At 46.7% G+C, this 17,166-nt stretch overlaps 1 protein-coding gene across 6 annotated transcripts in view; it reads left to right on the plus strand.

Moving 5' to 3' along the window:
* The window catches only part of TMEM63C (transmembrane protein 63C), a 104,397-nt gene that overhangs the window by 42,040 nt on the left and 45,191 nt on the right, over positions 1-17,166 (plus strand). For all 6 annotated transcript variants that reach the window (XM_010976440.3, XM_031454117.2, XM_031454116.2 and 3 more), the window contains exon 2: positions 4,427-4,569. The gene's annotated coding sequence lies outside the window, so the exon portion shown is untranslated. The remainder of the gene's footprint in view (positions 1-4,426; positions 4,570-17,166) is intronic.

Genomic DNA, 17,166 nt, shown 5'->3' on the forward strand with positions numbered 1-17,166 from the left:
ACTGATAGTTTTCTGAGAAAATATAAATCATCAGTTTGACCCCAGGGGAACTAGAAAACCCCAACAGAACAACAATCATGGAAGAAACTGAATTGTCATAAAACTCCACTCCAAAAAGCCCCCAGGTTTAGACAGCTTTAAATTTCTACCAAACCTTCAAGGAAGAGATTATTCCAATGTTATTTAAACTGCACCAACTGTGCTAGATTATAGAAAAGGAAAGATTCCAAAGTAGTCTATGAAGCCATCACAACGCTGACGAAGATAGCACAAAAAAAGAGAAAAAAATACTGCCCGAAAATCTCATTTATGAATATTGGTGAAAAATTCAGAAATTAATAGAAACAAATAGACTCACACAGCATTATGTTAAAAAGGTGAATACACCACAAACAAGTGGGGCTATATTCTAGAGATATAGATTCAGTATTAGGAGAACTATTAATATAATTGAACCAAACGGTTGTTCAAAAGAAATGAAAAAAATCACATAAACGGTTCCATAAAAGCTAAAAATATCTAAAAGGCATTTGATAAAATTCAACATATGTCCCTGGTTTTAACTCTAATAGGAATAAATGGACAATTTGTATCTGTTTGTGTGTTTGTGTATAAAGGAATATATATATATATATATATATATATATATATATATGTATATATATATATAAGACAAGGAAAAAGTGACCACCATTACCTTCATTCTTTAACACTTCTCTAGAAGTACAAACCAACACAAATGTTGAAAATATAAGTTGTAAAGGCAAGCCAGTTTATCTATTTAAATTGTAGATGATAAGATTGGCCATCTGGAGAACGAAAAGAAAGAGATAGTCCATCAAAAAAACTATTAGAAATAATAAAGGAATATAGTAAGATGACTGCTAATAAATATTAAAAACAAAAGTGTATAGCTTTCCTGTCTATACACTTCAGCCTCTTTTAAAATATAATGAAAGGAAATATTTATAATATCAGTAAAATAACTAAAAATAACTAGAAGTAAGTCTAACCAGAGGGGGCCAAATCAGCTCTTACTACTGCTGCTTATTCCTGGTTCCCAGCAGTTAGAACAGGGCCTCACACATAATTATAGATATTTGTCGAGTAATGGAACTGGCTCACAGATCAATGAAACAAAAAAGTCTATCTAGACAAAGACCCAAGCACATCTAATATGTGGTGGTGATAAAAGTAATCACCAACATAAAGTATTATGCATGTGCCAGGCACTGTTCTACACCTCTCACCTGTAGCCTAACACATGACCCAGCCTGGAGCGTATTCTGTGTACACTTGAGAAGAATACGTATTCTGCTGCTGCTGAGTGGAGTGTTCTGTGTATGTCTATTGGGTCCAGTTATTCTATACTATTGAACATATTTGAGTCCTGTGTTTCCTCATCGATCTTCTGTCTGGTTGTTCTACTCATTATTGAAAGAAACTTATTAAAATCTACTATTATTGTGTTACTATTTCTCCCTTCCATCTGTCAATGTTTGCTTCATATATTTGGGTGCTCTGCTGTTATGTGCATATATATATATATATATGTATATTTATAATTGTTACATCTTCCTGGGGAATTGACTTTTTATCATTATATAATATCTTTCTTTGTCTCTTGTGGCAGTTTTTGACCTAAAATCTATTTTGTCTGATATAAATATGGCCACCCCTGGTCTCTTGGTTACCATTTGCATGGAATATCTTTTCCCTTCCTTTCATTTGCAGCCTACGTGTGTCTTTACAGCTAAAATGAGTCTCTTGCAGACAGCACAAAGTTTCAGCTTTCTGCGTCCTTTACCTTAAAAAACTCATTTAATTCTCACAATAACCCTATGCAGATAGTGCTATTATTGTCTCATTTTTTTTCAGTTAGAAATATTTTATTTATGTAGAATAAAACATGAAATCATATCAAATAATAAGTGTTAGAAAGCTAAGTACCACAAATATCCTTAAGTCCATAGAAATAATATAATGTTTCTTAATGAACTACCTGATAATCTCCCTAATACTTTGTTTCCCTTTATTTTTCCCTACGTAATTCGGTTATCCCATTTTTAAATGAGGAAACTGAGGCATAGGAAGGTCAGGTAACTTCTAGATCCATTGAAGGTGGAATTTGAACCAGCACTTAACTCGGAGGTCATGCTCTTTGCCATCCATCCTAATACATAGTTAAACTGAGATTTTGAATCTGGAGGGAGTGTGGGAAGAGAAAATGGATTATTCAAACATGACTTTGAGATAACTATCTAGCCCCTTGGAGAAAAAAACAAAGCTGAGCCTACCACACTCCTAACAGTGAAATAGAGTCTAGAAAGAAAGTTTTAAAGGAGGAAAGATTAAAAAGAAAGAAAACCCTAACAATACTGGTAGAAAACATGGGTAAATAGTTTTAGAATCCTCTAATAGGAAAGACTTCTTAGTACAGAAAAATCTGTAATTTCTGTAGGCAAAAGGTACCATAAATAAAGTTAAAAAGGAGACAAATGACAATTTGCAATACACGTGACAAAAAGTTAATTGCCTTTTTAAGAAATTTATTTTGGCAGGGGCCAGGAGGAGGTAATTAGGTTATTTATTTTTGGAGGAGGTACTAGGGATTGAACCCAGGAACTCATGCATGCTAAGCATGGGCTCTACCACTTGAGCTATACCCTCCCCACCCCCAATTGCTTTACCTTAGAAAAAACTCTTAAAAACCAGTAAGATAAATTAGAAAGAACATAGACAATTCACAGAAAAACAAATGCAAAGGCTAATCAATCAATAAACATGAAAATAATGCCTACCCTTTCTGATATTTAAAGAATTACACATTGAAACAAGATATCATTTTCAACTCTCACACTGGCCAAGGTTAAAAATTCAATAATTCAGTGTTGTTGAGGGTGGAGGACAACAGGCACTCTTCATGCATGGCGGGGCAGTGCAAACTGGTTCATCCTCTTTGGAGGACAATTTGGCTCCACCTAACCTTCCACCCGTTACCCTTGGGGATTTGTCCTACAGCTAACCTCATGCATATCCACAAAGATGAATAATCAAAGATGTTCACTGTAGCTTTGTTTGTGCAGCAAAAATGTAGAAACAACCTAAACATCCACCGACAAGGACAGATTCATATAAATCACAGTGCATTGTTCAGTGGGACATTATGAGCTGCTAGAGGCGTAAAGGATCTGACTCTTAACTATGCAGAGCTGTGAGATGTATATTAACTACGAAACAAAGATAGAGTTTGGGAATATGTTCCTGGTTGAGTTTAAAATAAAGATTCAGGCATAGATATATATTTGTCACTATTTATGGAAAAATTATTGAAGAAAACAAACAGGAAACTTGACAATGTTTATGTTTGGGAGTGGAGCAGAGGTCTGGGTTAGCAGGGAGATTTTTCATTGTGTCTTATCTTGAATAGTTTGATTTTTTTCCCCCATAAGTATGTTATTTTCAGAACTCAAAAAGTAAATTTAAGAAGAAACCAGCTATACAGGGAGAATACTACTTAAAATGCCTCACCCTAAACTTTCTTTTTAAATTCATTTCTCAGTGGGTTCACCTCTTCTTACATTCATAATTTTATACCTGGAAGGGCCCAAGAGATTACCTCCAATCTGCATTTTTGTTCATGAGGAAAATGACACCTGCCAAGGTTTCAGCAAGCTGCCCGGGACCCCTGGCTAGTCTGCAGGGACTGGGTTCCTATGATGGTGCTCAGGAGAGGGACCTGTGACCCGTCATGCATGTGATCAAAGCTGCATCCTTGGACTTGTCGGCCCTTTCCCAACATGTAGTCCATCGGGTTTAGTTCATGTGTCTCCACGTGGGGAACCTGTTAAAGTGCATGTTCCCAGGCACTTTCTGGAGATTCTCATTCAGTGGGCTAGGATAGGGCCCTTAAACCTGCATTTTAGCAAGACCCTCGCTCCAAGATGATTCTGAACTCTTGCTTGAAGTCACTTGATGGTTATGGATCTCTCTGATCTCCCCAGCTCAGCACTGCAGGCAGTGTCTGTATGTCCAGTGAGGGAAAGAGGGCCCTGCAGCTCACCAAGGGTAAAGAGCAAAGCGGACCTAGGTGCAGGGACACCCGATGCAGTGTTCTGTCTGTGCTCCCCTCCCTCAGGCCCCTGCTCGGCTGGATGATGGATGACTCCTTGGTTCACCCACCCTAGAGCTGAGCAGTTGGATATGGAGATGAGGGGCTGACTGGGGGTCATGGCTGCATCTGGGATGCTCCTCACCCTGTAATAGCTCCCCTGAGGCAGGCCTTGTGGGAAAATACTGACAAGCCTGTTGGGCCTGGGAGCGACCTGTCCTGCTTGGGCTGGGAAAGGAGCCGTGGGGAAGCTGGGGAAAGACTGGGATACATGCCCGCCTGCACTGAGAGTTCTTCTTTGTCCCTGTGCCACAGAGCCTTGGAGGAGCCAGCTTTGTGGTCAGGAATTAAGCAGAGAAGCAGCCGGGACACTTGGAAGTACCTGAGGACTGGTTAAGAGGAAGGAGGGCCAGTGACAGCCCATCTGCCTGAGTCCCAGACCTCACCTGCTGCTCCAGGTAGGTGTTCTTGCCATTGTCCCACCCAGCAGGGCTAAGTCCTGAGCACCAGCTCATTCTTCCAGCCTGTGGCCCTGGTCTTTCTAGTCAACGCTTGAGCAAAGGCCCTCCTGAGCCCTCCTAAACCCACGACCTAACAGAAGAGGCCAGGAAGGGCCCAGCCCCCTCTGCAGAGGACACTGTCCCAGGTGACCCTGGCTCCCGAGACCTGGGAAGGGGGCCAGAGACTCTGGGTCTGATTAGGATGCCCCCAGGCTGAGCTGCTAGCTGGGTCCCAAGTGGCTCTTGCCCTGCTGACCCCAGTTTGGGTACAGGCCCAGACCCAGCCAGACACTGCTCTTCTGAGAGTTCCCTGCCTCTTGACAATTTTTCCTTCGGAAAAGATTAGGACAGATGATATCTTCATAGACTGTTGGAGCTGGAAGGACTCTAAGTGATATAATCCAACCTCAATTTCTTTTAACTTCTCAAGCATTACTAATATCAACAGTGTCATTTAAAATGTTGTAGCTGAACATTTCAGAGGAATCAGGTATAATCTCATCAAAACAGTACAGGAAGACCCTGGGTCTCAGGCAGCCCTTCCTGGGTTCAGCTGCCTTCTTTCCACCTGACTTCAGCCAGCCTTTGCCCACGGCCCCAAAAACCCTGCTCCTTTCCTCTCCTTCCATCTACCTGGTGACACCCACAAACACATCCCTCTTTGTGAAAGGGACGTTGGAGATCAGACATCCAAAACTAGAATGTATTAAAGCCAGGTTAGCATTAAAGTGAGGCTTTCTTCCCTGTTTAAGTAAGTAAGTTAATAAGTAAAACTAAGAAAGGATTGCATAGTCAAGGGAGGCTATAACTGTGATAAGATTTTTCTATCTGAGAGTCTCTAAAATCTCTTTTCCATGAAAGAAGTTATCCTGTATGGGCTGTTGGCCAAGAACATGGTCATTATTGCTATTATCAATAAAAGTAATCTTAGACATAGTTCTTTTCTGTGCAGATCAAAGTGCTTGATGTTCACATTTCCCTAATAATTTCCTGGTCCAGCCTCATAAGAGCCCTCCAAGGCAAGGAGTCTAAACCACAGGCAGTGTTCCACTTCCCTCCCTCCGGCCATGCCCACTGCCCAGCTCATGCTGGACCCTTGTTCCCCTAGTCTAGATCACTGGAAGAGACAGCAGCAAATAATGGTAAAGAAGGCAGGCTCGGGAGCCAGGTGGATTCAGTTCCCGGCTTCACCACGTGCTAGCTTTGTAATTTCTAGGTAGTCAGTTTTTTCATCTATAAAATGGGAATAACAGCATACCCTAGGGTTACTATGAAGATTCAAGTTAATATCTTTAAAGCCCTTGAAACCTATAGCACACTACGAAAGCCTGTTCTCCTCCAACTAGACCTCCCTAAAGCACAGTACAGTCTTCTTACTCCCCTGCTCTAAAATCATCCATGGCTCCCCATTGCCTATTTACTGACTATGCTCTACCCTGTTCTTCAAGGGCCTCAAAGGTAGAAATTCTATTTTTCCCTTGCACATAATAAGGAATCAGTAATGTTTGCTGAGAGAGAGGGTTTCCACTCTCAAGGTGAGTGAACTGAATTCCTAGGCTAGGAACCCACAGCTGGGGATTTGATCCAGGCTGTTCTGCCTCCCCAGTGGTGGCCTGGCCATGGGAAGCCATCGATATTGGGCGTTGGATCTAAACACAGGGGGAGGTTCAGTTTCCCTTGCATCTGTTAGGGCTGCAAAGGCAGGGAGCCCTATTTTGGACTCCAGCCTTCATGGTACAGAGCAGAGTGCAGAGAGGACTACTCAGCCACAAGCCAGAGCAGGCAGTGCCCATAGTTAAAACTCTCACTCTCCTATGGGCTCAGGCCGGGTGGCAGACGTGACGTCATTGTCCTCATTCATCATTGGGAAGTGGCCAAAACCTCAGCTCCTGTAGCTCAGGTGGGAAGCCCGAGGCCAGCAGAGACCACCGTGATCTGGTGCTTTGGACAGAGAACTCAGCAAGTTCCTCTCCTTGCATCTCAGCTGCTTCTCTGACAGAAGAGAGGCCATGCGCCATGGAGAAATGAGCACTGGGTCAGAGGACGGACCATGTCCATAATGGGGCTTCTCACCTGGCAGGAAGAGCTCAGCCATATCAGCATCTCTGAGCCTCTTTTTTTCCATCTGTAAAATGGGAGGATAATACCCATTTCATGGGGTTGTTGGGAGACCAAAGTGGAACAAAATGCTCAGGGCCCCTGTATAGTGCCTGCAGCAATGGGCACTTGTTAATTTGCAGTTAATCTGATCAGTCCATCAGAGTTGTTCTTCCAGGCTACCTGCTGGGGCTGCCTCAGTCCTGCAAGCCTCTTGCTTCCCTTAACTGACATTTTCTTCACCTGACTTCTACTCCCAGATGAAGGGAAGTGGTGGTGTTTTTGGTTGAGTAGAGGAGGAGGAACAGTCCAAATCTTCCCAGATTCTTGGCAGGGGTGAGAGGCCCAGCAGGGAAGAAGCAGAATTCTGGCTGATTTTCTCAGAGATTTTTCCACTCGGGCACTGCCAAGTTCAGGAAGCCAGGAGTGAAGTGATGGGGAGGAAACAAGCCAGACCATGCTGGTTCATGCAGGGTGGTATTTTTCCCTTGATTTATTCAGCACATGAATGAATTTGCTGGGATTCCAAGCACTATGTTGGGCACTAGAATATTCAGCAGCAAGTAAAACAGACATGCACCCTGCCCTCATGGGGCCTTCATTCTAATGAGGTTGGGGCAGACAGTAAACAGCATAAACTATGGGTGAAATATGTTAGAAGGTGATAAATGTGATGGAAGAACAGAGAAGGAAAAGGGGATCGGGAGTGCCAGGGAAGTTGAGTTATTTAATAAGGTCATTAGGTCTGGCCTTACCAAAAAGGTGACATTTGAGACACCAATTATCTACTCCCCTTGGGAACCCCTGAGAAGTCTGTGGGCTCAAAATCAGGGCCAGATACCTTTTAGGAGATCCTAGGATAGGAGCAAAATCTAGAAGCCCTTCTAGTCTCAGCCCAGATAATGTCATGCTCTTCCTCTGAAACCTTCAATAGCTCCCTACTGCCTACACAAGTAAGTGCAAATCATTCAGCCTGAGATTCAGGACCTCCTGGTCAGGCCCCAACCTGTCTGTTATCTCACCAGATTCTTCTCACCCCACCTCTGCAGCCAATCCAGTCTACCTACCATTTCTGGAATATTCCACTCTCTGCTTCCTTCCTCCACTCATTTGTCCCCTCTGCCCAAACTTCCCTTGCCTCCACTGGTTTCTGTCAGCCTAGTAATCCCACCTGCCCCTCCTGAAGCTTTCCCTGGCCCCCTGAGGCTGCGATCTCTCAGCCCCGCCACCTTGGCTCATACACCTTTCTTTTCTCATTGCACGGCCCTTACTTTTCCTTGGGTGTAGGCAATGGTTTAACTGTCTGATCTCTCACCTGATAGGCGAGTCTGGGATTCTTTCATCTCCAGCAGGTGTAGGGCTCAGTGAACATTGGCTGAATTGAGTGTGCCCAAGTTCAGAGGCCCTCAGCAACACTGAGATAATTGGGGGGGTAGGTTGCCCACTTGGACAAAGAAGGCAGAAATGGAAGGCCAGCAGGAAAGGAGAGAGGGAACAAAACATAGGTGAGATCTGATGGAGAAGCTAGTGAAGGAAAGGGAGAGAAACATCCCCACCGTATTTTTTCCAGACAGGCAGACTGTCAAAGACTCAAGGTTAAGTCTCTTTCCTTCCCCAGAAGATAGTCTCTTTTCTCCCTTGAGTATCCCAAGCCAGTGCTCCTTGTGTCTAGCTAGAATATCTTTTGCTGTGGCTGGAGCTCATTTCCTCTGGTTCCATCCTTTGGATTCAGGTCATTTATTGAGCACCCATTCAGCGTGGCTCAGAGTGTCTTTCTTTACCCTCGATCCAGGGGGCAGGAGCAAGGTTGTAAGGAGGATGGCCCCTGGTATGGGGGTTTGGGCACTAGTTGAGGCAGCCAGGGACCCCTAGAGCCACGCAGAGACTGCCCATTGACCAGGACTGGGGGCCACCCTAAGTCATGGAGGTTGTGCCAGCCAGTCACTCTGCAGCTTCCCTTAGGGCTAGACTTCACCACAAGCAAGTCTATAAATAGAGTGCCCCCACCCCCATAGCTCTGTGATTCTCAGGCCCCTGTGTCCCCTGTCTGGCCCCAGGCCAAGTGAAGCCATATGAGCCAGACCCACAGCCTCTGCCATCTGGCTCCCACCCATCACTGGAGCAGCTGCACTTAGAGAGCAAGCACTCTCCCTCTGCCTCTCTCCAGCTCCCACCTGAGGCAGCCAGCGTGGAGTTCCTCCCAAATCTGCTGCCTCTAGGGGTGGTATGTTTCCAGCTGGGGAACGCCTGAATGCAGTCTGAGCCCATGTCCCTCTCTGCATTGGTGCACCCATCGTCTGCTCCTGGAATGTCCTGCCCTGGCCTCCACACCACAACTCCTCTTCAGATCAAAAGCCGTATATGTGCTCAGGGCTGGGACAGGCTTTCTGGGCTCAAATCTCCCTTCAGTGACAATAATTCCCATCCTAGGATCATTGTGAGGACTGCAAGAGCTCGTGCTTGCAATGTCTTCGCAGTGGCTGGCAGTAAGCCTTCAATTAATGCGACCACTGCTGTTCACCCCTTAAGAGCTGCCTTGGCTGACACCTCCCCCAGGCAGCCTTTCTGGATTGCTCAGACCTCAGTCAAGGGCTCCTCCTCAGTGCTCCTAGCACCCCTGCAGCAGGCCTTCAGAGTCCAGTTATACAGACCTGTCATGGTTTCTTTAGGGGTCTTTGTACCCACTAGAATCTTGTGCCTAGACTATAAGTGCCTTGAGGGCAGGGGACAGTCTGGCCCATTGTTTTGCTGAATAAATGATTTCATGAGTGACAGATGGGTGACTGTGAGAGACAGACTTCAAGAATAGGTCTGAGCCTGACAGGCCTGAATTTTCTAGAGCCTGTCCTAAAAGATGTGGATACCTGTGCAAGGCCTGGGGAAGAGGGAGAAGGAACCTCTATCCCCTGTTATGTGGTCTAATGCAGTCAACCTCAAAACACAGTCTCAGTTCCAGCAGTGTCAGCATCACCCAGGAACTTAGTAGAGATGCAGATTCTCAGGCTCCACCCCAGACCTACTGCATCAGAACTGTGGTGGGGGACCCAGCCACCTGTGATGTAACAAGCCCTCCAAGTGATGCTGATGCACCAGAGTTTGAGAAATGCTGCTCTAATGTTTCAAAGTAACTCAGATTCATGGGAGGGGGGTCTCTCTCAGGGGTCTCTGCTCTGCTGAAGGCTTCCAAGAAGGCTCTCGGGCTGGGCCTTTGGGGTATGGCTCCTTCTAGACCCACATTCCTGACCTTGAGACTCTTTTGCTGACAGGGCAGGTGCAACGGGGGAACTCTCCCGCAGACCTCCTAGGTGGCCCTAGACCGGAGGAGGTACTGCTCCATCCTAGCCTTGATGCTGGTCTGTCTCCACTACCACTGGCCAGCACCCTCTCAAGGACAGACTTCTGGAATGTTGCAGCTAAGAAGGACCCTAGAGATCATTGGCTACTTACACATATGCTCACAAACACTCCAAAACACACAAATACACACACGCATAAATGCATGCATGTGCACAATTCAACATGCACATATATGAACACATAAACCTGCATGCACCTCAAAACACACACAAGTACCCAAAATTCAAATTATAGTCACAAGCACATTCCGAAACACACCCAAATATCTCCCAAAACACACACAGATACACACACACTCAGAACCCACTGATAAACACAGCTGAAAATACACAAATACAAATGCATAGACCTATTGTATTTGTTTCCTAGGACAGCGGTGACAAATGACCAGAACGTGGGTGACTTGACAGACGTTTATTCTCTCCTAGTTCTGGAGGCTGTAAGTCCAAAATCAAACTCCTGGCGGGGCCATGCTCCCTCTGCAGGCTCTAGGGAAGAATCCTTCCTTGCCTCTTCCAGCTTCTGGTGGCTGCTGGCAACACTGGGCGTTTCTTGCCATGTAGCTACATCATTCCAGCCTCTGCCTCTGCCTTCACATGGTTTTCTTCCCTGTGTGTCTCTGTGTAGCCTTATTGTAAGGACACCAGTCATTGAATTTAGGGCCCACCCTAATCTAGTATGACTTTATTTGAATTAATTATATCTGCAGAGACCCTATTTTTAAATAAGGTTTTCTTTTTTAAAACTGAGGTGTAATTGATAATATTATGTTAGTTTCAGGTATACAACAAAATGATTTGATATCCGTATATATTGCAAAATGATCACCATAATAAGTCCAGTTAACATCCATCACCACACATAGTCACATAAGTAAGGTCATATTCTGCGATTCTAGGTGGACATGAACTTTGGAGGGACATTAGTCAACAGTAGGTCCACACATCCCAAACACACAGGTACAGAGACAGACATGCACACACACACACTCACCCCTTGCAGATGAGAACTCTGAGTCCCTTGATGGCAGAGCTGCCCATCCCTCCTCCCCGGGCATAGCATAAAGTTGCCACACCCTATTGTGTAGTACCTGTCACATGGTGCTTTTCATCTTAGTTTTGCTTTTTGTTTGTTTGATTGATTTGGTTAGATATACATATAAGAATGCAAAAGGTAAACGAGAATATCATGAAAAGCAAGTCTTCCCTCACCCCGCCTTAGCCTTCACCTCGTTGCCTTCCTAGGGTTTCCCAGGTATCAAGAGTTTCTTAAGTCTCCTTCCAGAGAAAATCTAGACGCAGCCGCATGGGCGATGGCCTTCTCCATGTTCCGTCTGCATCTAGCTTTCTTCACTGAACACAGCAGCTGTTACTCTTTGTTCTGATTGTCTGCTCTCACCTGACTGTGAGCTCTGGGAGGGCAGGTGCATCTGCTATTTATCTTTCCTGCCCACTTCCTAGTCCAGTGGCCAGCACAGAGCAGGTGTTCCGTTAAGGCTGGTTCTACCTGCACATCAATGAATCAGCAGCAGCTCGTTGGGTCTGCGTGGGCAGGGGCTCAACCTCCTGGCCGCACAGCCTTGGTTGTCTGTCTCCCCAACATGTGACACCAGCCATCAGAGCCCATCTGGCGGCAGACAAAGCTGGGGCAGGATGGCACCCAGTAGCATCCTAATGTTTGCTCCTGCTTCCTGGCTGTAACTGGGTCTGAATCTGGGATGGATTGGGGTCTCTGCTGCAGCTGCATCTCTCCTGCCCTCCTCTCTCAGTCCACTTGGGACTCCTGCAGAGGACTCCATTAGGGAAGAAGCAGAGGAGAGAGCAACACTGTCGGCATCTTAGCCTGGGGGTGGGGGTCCTGCTGCTGCTGAGGCCTTTGCCCAGTCTTTTGTAGCTGAAGGCTTAGTCCGGACTTGTTACCACGGAGACAGGAATTATGGCAATAACTCAGGGCTGAATGGAAGCCTGCAGCTTCACCAGCTTGTGGTGGGAACATATTTTTTCCCACAACACTCAGATATAAGATGTGCTGTATTTTTTTTCCCAAATCAAGGCAGAAACGGATGCCTCCAAGATTTCACCATACCCCCAATCCACTAACTGAGCAGAGCCCAGGGGAGGACGAAGCTCAACAGAGGCTGCCCAGCCCCGGGAGACTGGAAGCCAGGGAAACGTTAGCCAGCATGTGGAAAGAGGGGCTTAGGTTAGGGGATTGATAAGAAAGAGCCTCTCCAGCCAAAACATTCTGAGTTGGAGATCATGGGGGACAGATGAGACCCTCCCTAGCCTCATTGCCAATCACTCCTTTCTTACAAATATTACAATAAATATTTGTAAAGCACTAAGCTCTACCCAGTGCAGCAGAGAAAATAATGAGCAAACACAGCCTTGGGCTCAAGGAACTTTCCATCCACTAAGGAAGTCAGCCATCTGCTGTGTCATCCTGTAAATAAACATCAAATGTACTAGATGCTCCAAGGAAGGTAATACTTCACTGTACTGAGCCATGGCTATGTGCTAGGCACTGTTCTAAGTGTTTCATGTAATCCTCACATCCACCCAATAAGGTAGATGCTAATAACATCTTCATTTTACAGAGAAGATAAATGAGGCCCAGGGAGGCTAAGACATTTGCCCAAAGACATGGAGCTAGTACATAGCAGAGGTGGATTGGGACCCAAGGAGTCTAGCTCTCCCTAGGGACCCACACCTAAATGCCACACTATGTCTGTCTCCCAGGATGGAATGTGGAGGCTTGACCTGGTCTGGCATTCTTCCCTAAGGAAGCAAAAATTGAGCTGAGATTAACTAGTGAAAGAATGAATTAACTCATGGGATGGGGGAGCATTCCAGGTAGGACTAGCATATGCAAAGGCCCTATGGCAAGAGGGAAAGTGATGTGCTCCAGGTATTGAGGGACAGATGGAGGGGCCAGGGGATGGAAATGAGGGGAAAGTTGGATGAGATGAAGCTAGTGATGGGCAGGCCATGTTGGCCAAGTTAAGGAGAGCCACAGAGAGCCCTTCCAGTGGATTCCATCATGACCTGCAGGACAACTCAGGCTCACCTGGTCCTGAAAGGATCCCTGGACATTCCTCTCACAGTGAGTCCTGCCCCTGAGGCAGCCCTTCTCACTCACAGTATGTTATAACTGCCTCCTAGCCAAGGCCTTCTAGAATGAGGTTGGTGGAGGGAGAGACACATCTCATTCTCCTTAGCACCCACCACCCTTAGAGAACTCAGGAGAAGCTAAGTGAGGACTCTAAATAAGAGTTGAGGGGAAGATTAGAATGCTGAGACCCAGGGTGCCTGGAGTAGACTGCCTGGAGGAAACGGAGCTGAGCTGGCCTGACAGTGGAGCATTCTTTTGTGGAGAGGATCACGAGGCCTTTCCACAAAGGAGAGGAATGGAGCAGAGAAAGCCAAGGCCTTTGAGAGACAAGGCGCCATCCACCTGCTGGAGCTGAGGTTTCTTGTAGGGAGACAGGGGAGGTAAGACTAGGGGAGTCCCTAGGGCCAGGGAGGCCACCCCCTGGAGCAGGCCAGGAGCCAAGAGGTCAGATGTCAGGAGGAACAGTGAGCTATGCAAAAGCTCAGGTCTTGGCTTCAGACCTCCACCTCCACCTGCCTTACCACTGCTGGCTGTGTGACCCTAGGCAGGCTCCTCACCCTCTCTGGGCCTCAGCATCCTTATTTGTAAACTGAGGACCGTCATCTTTCCTGCCCCAACAGGGCTGTTGGGGGACTGTAAATATGCCTCATAATCTGGAGGGAAGTGTGCCCTAGGGCCTCCATCAGGCACCCCAGAGACAGTCCAGAGGCCAGGCCTAGCCCAGGAGGCTCCTGTTTCTTTTTTGTTCCCTTCCCCATGGGAATCTAGAGTTAGACCACCCTCCAAATGTGCTAAAGGAGCCTCAGTGGCTGCCATCTCCCAATGATTGATTGAGGTGGGGTAAGGCAGAAGGGAGGGCTGAGCAGGGTGGCAGGGCAGGCTGGCCCCCACTTGCCCAAGTGAGAGCTGTGCTGCAGAGCCCCCGAGCCCCCTTCCCAGTCTCTGCACCTGGGTCTTGACACTGCGATCGGCATTGTACTACGGCTCGGGAGGAGTTATTCAGCTAGGGAGGGAGGGTGCCTCTGGCTTCCAGGCAGACCTCCAGGAGCCTGGTGGCCACCTTGGCCCACGTGGTACGAGGACAAGCCTTGACCTTCCTGCACCTGGCCCAGCCAGGCCCTGTGGAGAGAGGGAGGAGGAGGTGGCCTCAGATTCAGGTCTTGAATCTTCTTTCTGAGTAGGCAGCCTGCAGAGGAGCCACTGGGCCACATACCACCCCAAGAGCCCAGCCTTTGCACCCCCTTAACCCCACTGACAAGTTTGAGTGGCAGCTGGTCAAAGTAAGGGCACTCGAGGAGGAGGAAGAAGAATGTGATGCAAAAGAATGAAGGGAAGCTGATTGTATGCCTACAAATATCAAGCCTTCCTTTTTAAATATGATTTTTTTCTAATTATAAATAATAATACAGGCTCATATTAAGTAGTTTTTCAAATTCAGAAAAAAAATTTAAAAGGTCAGTGAAAGAACATAGTTCCATCACCCAGAGGTAATTGATCTTTTTTTTTCTGCAGATATAATTTTCATTTATTCTCTCTCACTTCCTTTTCTCTGGAATTGAAATCATCTAGTTTAACATCATTATAGCCTGCTGTTTTTACTTCCTACTTTGTCTTTTTAGGCCATGTAGGGAGTTGCCCCTCCATCTCCCAGTGTCTCCCTGTCACTACCCAGCTCCTAGCCGTCTGGGTGTCGATGACATCCCCATCGCTGCCTCTCCCCTGCCTCCAGCCCCATTTGGACACTATCATGGCTGCTTGCTGACCTGGGGGCCAGAGGCAGAAAGGCATGGGCCCTGGTGGATGTTCAGGGTCTGGAAGGCAAGGGAAGAAACCTTCCCAGCAAGGAGAGGGCCTTCTGTGGGGCTCCCAGAGGCAAGACGGGTGGAGGGGAAGCTGGTGCACTCAGCCTCCAGCCAGAGTCCAAATGGCTACCACCTCCCGTTACTGTGCTCCAGCTGCCTTGGACACCCACAGCCTTTCCTCCCCTTGGACGCAATACAGATCTGGCAGGGGAGCCTCTTTTCCTGGACTGTAGAAATATAGCCCTCCTGAAATGGGCAAGGCAGCTCTCTCTCCTGTTATGCCTTCAGAGGTTGCGTGATGTAGTGGAACCAGATTCTTAGATTCCAATCCTCTCTATCTCTCTCTCCAGCTGTGTAACTTTAGGCCCTTTACTTGGCCTCTTTGAGTCTCAGTTTTTCTACCTATAAAGTGGGGATACTGATGTCCACCTTTTAGGCTGATACCTCTTAGCTTGTCTGTTTAGTGTTAGTGATGGTCAGTGGGATGACCATTCGAAGGCACCAGTACCATGCCTGGCCTTTCACCAACATCCGTGTCCTCTCCTTCTTCTGAGGCTTTGTCATGGGCTGTGCCCACTCAGGCCTGGAGTTTGTTCCCTAAATTCCCTGTCAGCTTTTTCTTTTCTCCATTTAACTTCTGTATTTATCCTGGGGGCTTTATTCCTGTTTGCTGGGATCGGTGTTCTCTGCCTTGGGGATGGCACGTAGCAGAGTGATTAGGGTGGGGCTGGGGAGTCAGATGTCCTGGGTTCAGGTCCCTCTGCTCACCAGCTACCTGATCTCGGCTAGTCACTTAACCTCTCAGTGCCCGAGATTCTCTGTGCCCAAAATGGATAATAATAGCACCTACCTGTTGTTTTGTACAGGAAGGAAAAGCCACTCTAAGAACTTTAAGCAAACACAATTTTAATTCGGGGAATTACTTGCTCATAAAATCACCAGAAGGGTTAGAACCTGGGTTGGTCTTCAAAACAGAGCAGAACTGACCCACAAGACCACTCCTCAGCCACAGCCAGGGACTAATGGAGCCATGAATTCACATCCCCTCACCTGCAAGGCAGAATCAGGGAGCCTCTGCAGCCTGCACCACAATTTCCTCTTGCCCCTCCCTCCCTGGGATCCAGAGACTGAGCATTGATCCGCTGCAGAGAACTCCTTCCCCTCCTCAACACTGTCAGCAGAACACAGCCCAGGCAGTAGGAAGATGGCCGCCTCTGCCCTTCCACCTTATAAATCTATCTCCAGTGCATCTAATCGATGGAACCTGATCTGTATTCAGAACTCCAGCTGCAAGGGAGTGTTATAAATGTAGTTTTCAGCTTTCTAGCTTTTGCAGTATAGGAAGGCACACTAGAAAGATGTGGGAACGGTTGCTTAAGACCATCGACTGTATCTAACAAGCTATATGATAGGTTTATTAACCCAGATGATACATTAAGAGATTTGGCACAGTGCCTGGCACGTAGAACTCATTCAGTAGATGTTATCTGGTATTCTTATTACGGGACCAGGGGTATCAGCGAGCTGCCCACAGAGCCCTAGCAGTGAGAAGCAGCAGCAGAAGGGAGTCACTCTGTGTGGTGCTGTCCGTGGTGCTGAGTGTCCTTCTGATTTTAGCAGACCTGACAGCAAGGTGGAACCTGAACCCACTCACACCATGCTGGGGCTACAGGGTTTTTTGTGGAGAGGGGACCATTTAGAGGCTTCTGAAGGAAAGCTGCCTCAACCCAAAGGAAGAGGTTAGCAAAGGCAATACCCAATATTTGGGGTACTTAATAGTTTACAAAAACACCTCTGTTTATTATCTCCTTTAAGCAAACTTCATAACTACCCTGGTATAGGCAGGATAGACATAATTATATCCATTTTATAGAAGAGAAAACTGGGCAGCAAGAGGTTAAGTAGCAGTTAATAAATACTAGAGCTAAATCCACACCCTATCTCCTGACCCAGAATCATATGCTCCCTCCACTCCATGCTGTGACATGGGAGCAAGACTTGGTAACCAATGGTGTGCTATGGGGAGGCACAAGTGAGTGACTCAGGTGCTCTCTGCACACTATGAAAACATATGTAAATCACCCATTTTTAAAAACTTCCTGCCCCAAATGTGGCCTTTGGTAAGGGACCATCAATCTAGCCATAATGCTGGTTATTGTGGAGGAACCACAATGACATAGGCCCTTCT

The sequence above is a fragment of the Camelus dromedarius genome, chromosome 5 (assembly GCF_036321535.1).
Source record: "Camelus dromedarius isolate mCamDro1 chromosome 5, mCamDro1.pat, whole genome shotgun sequence".
Lineage (NCBI taxonomy): Eukaryota > Metazoa > Chordata > Mammalia > Artiodactyla > Camelidae > Camelus > Camelus dromedarius.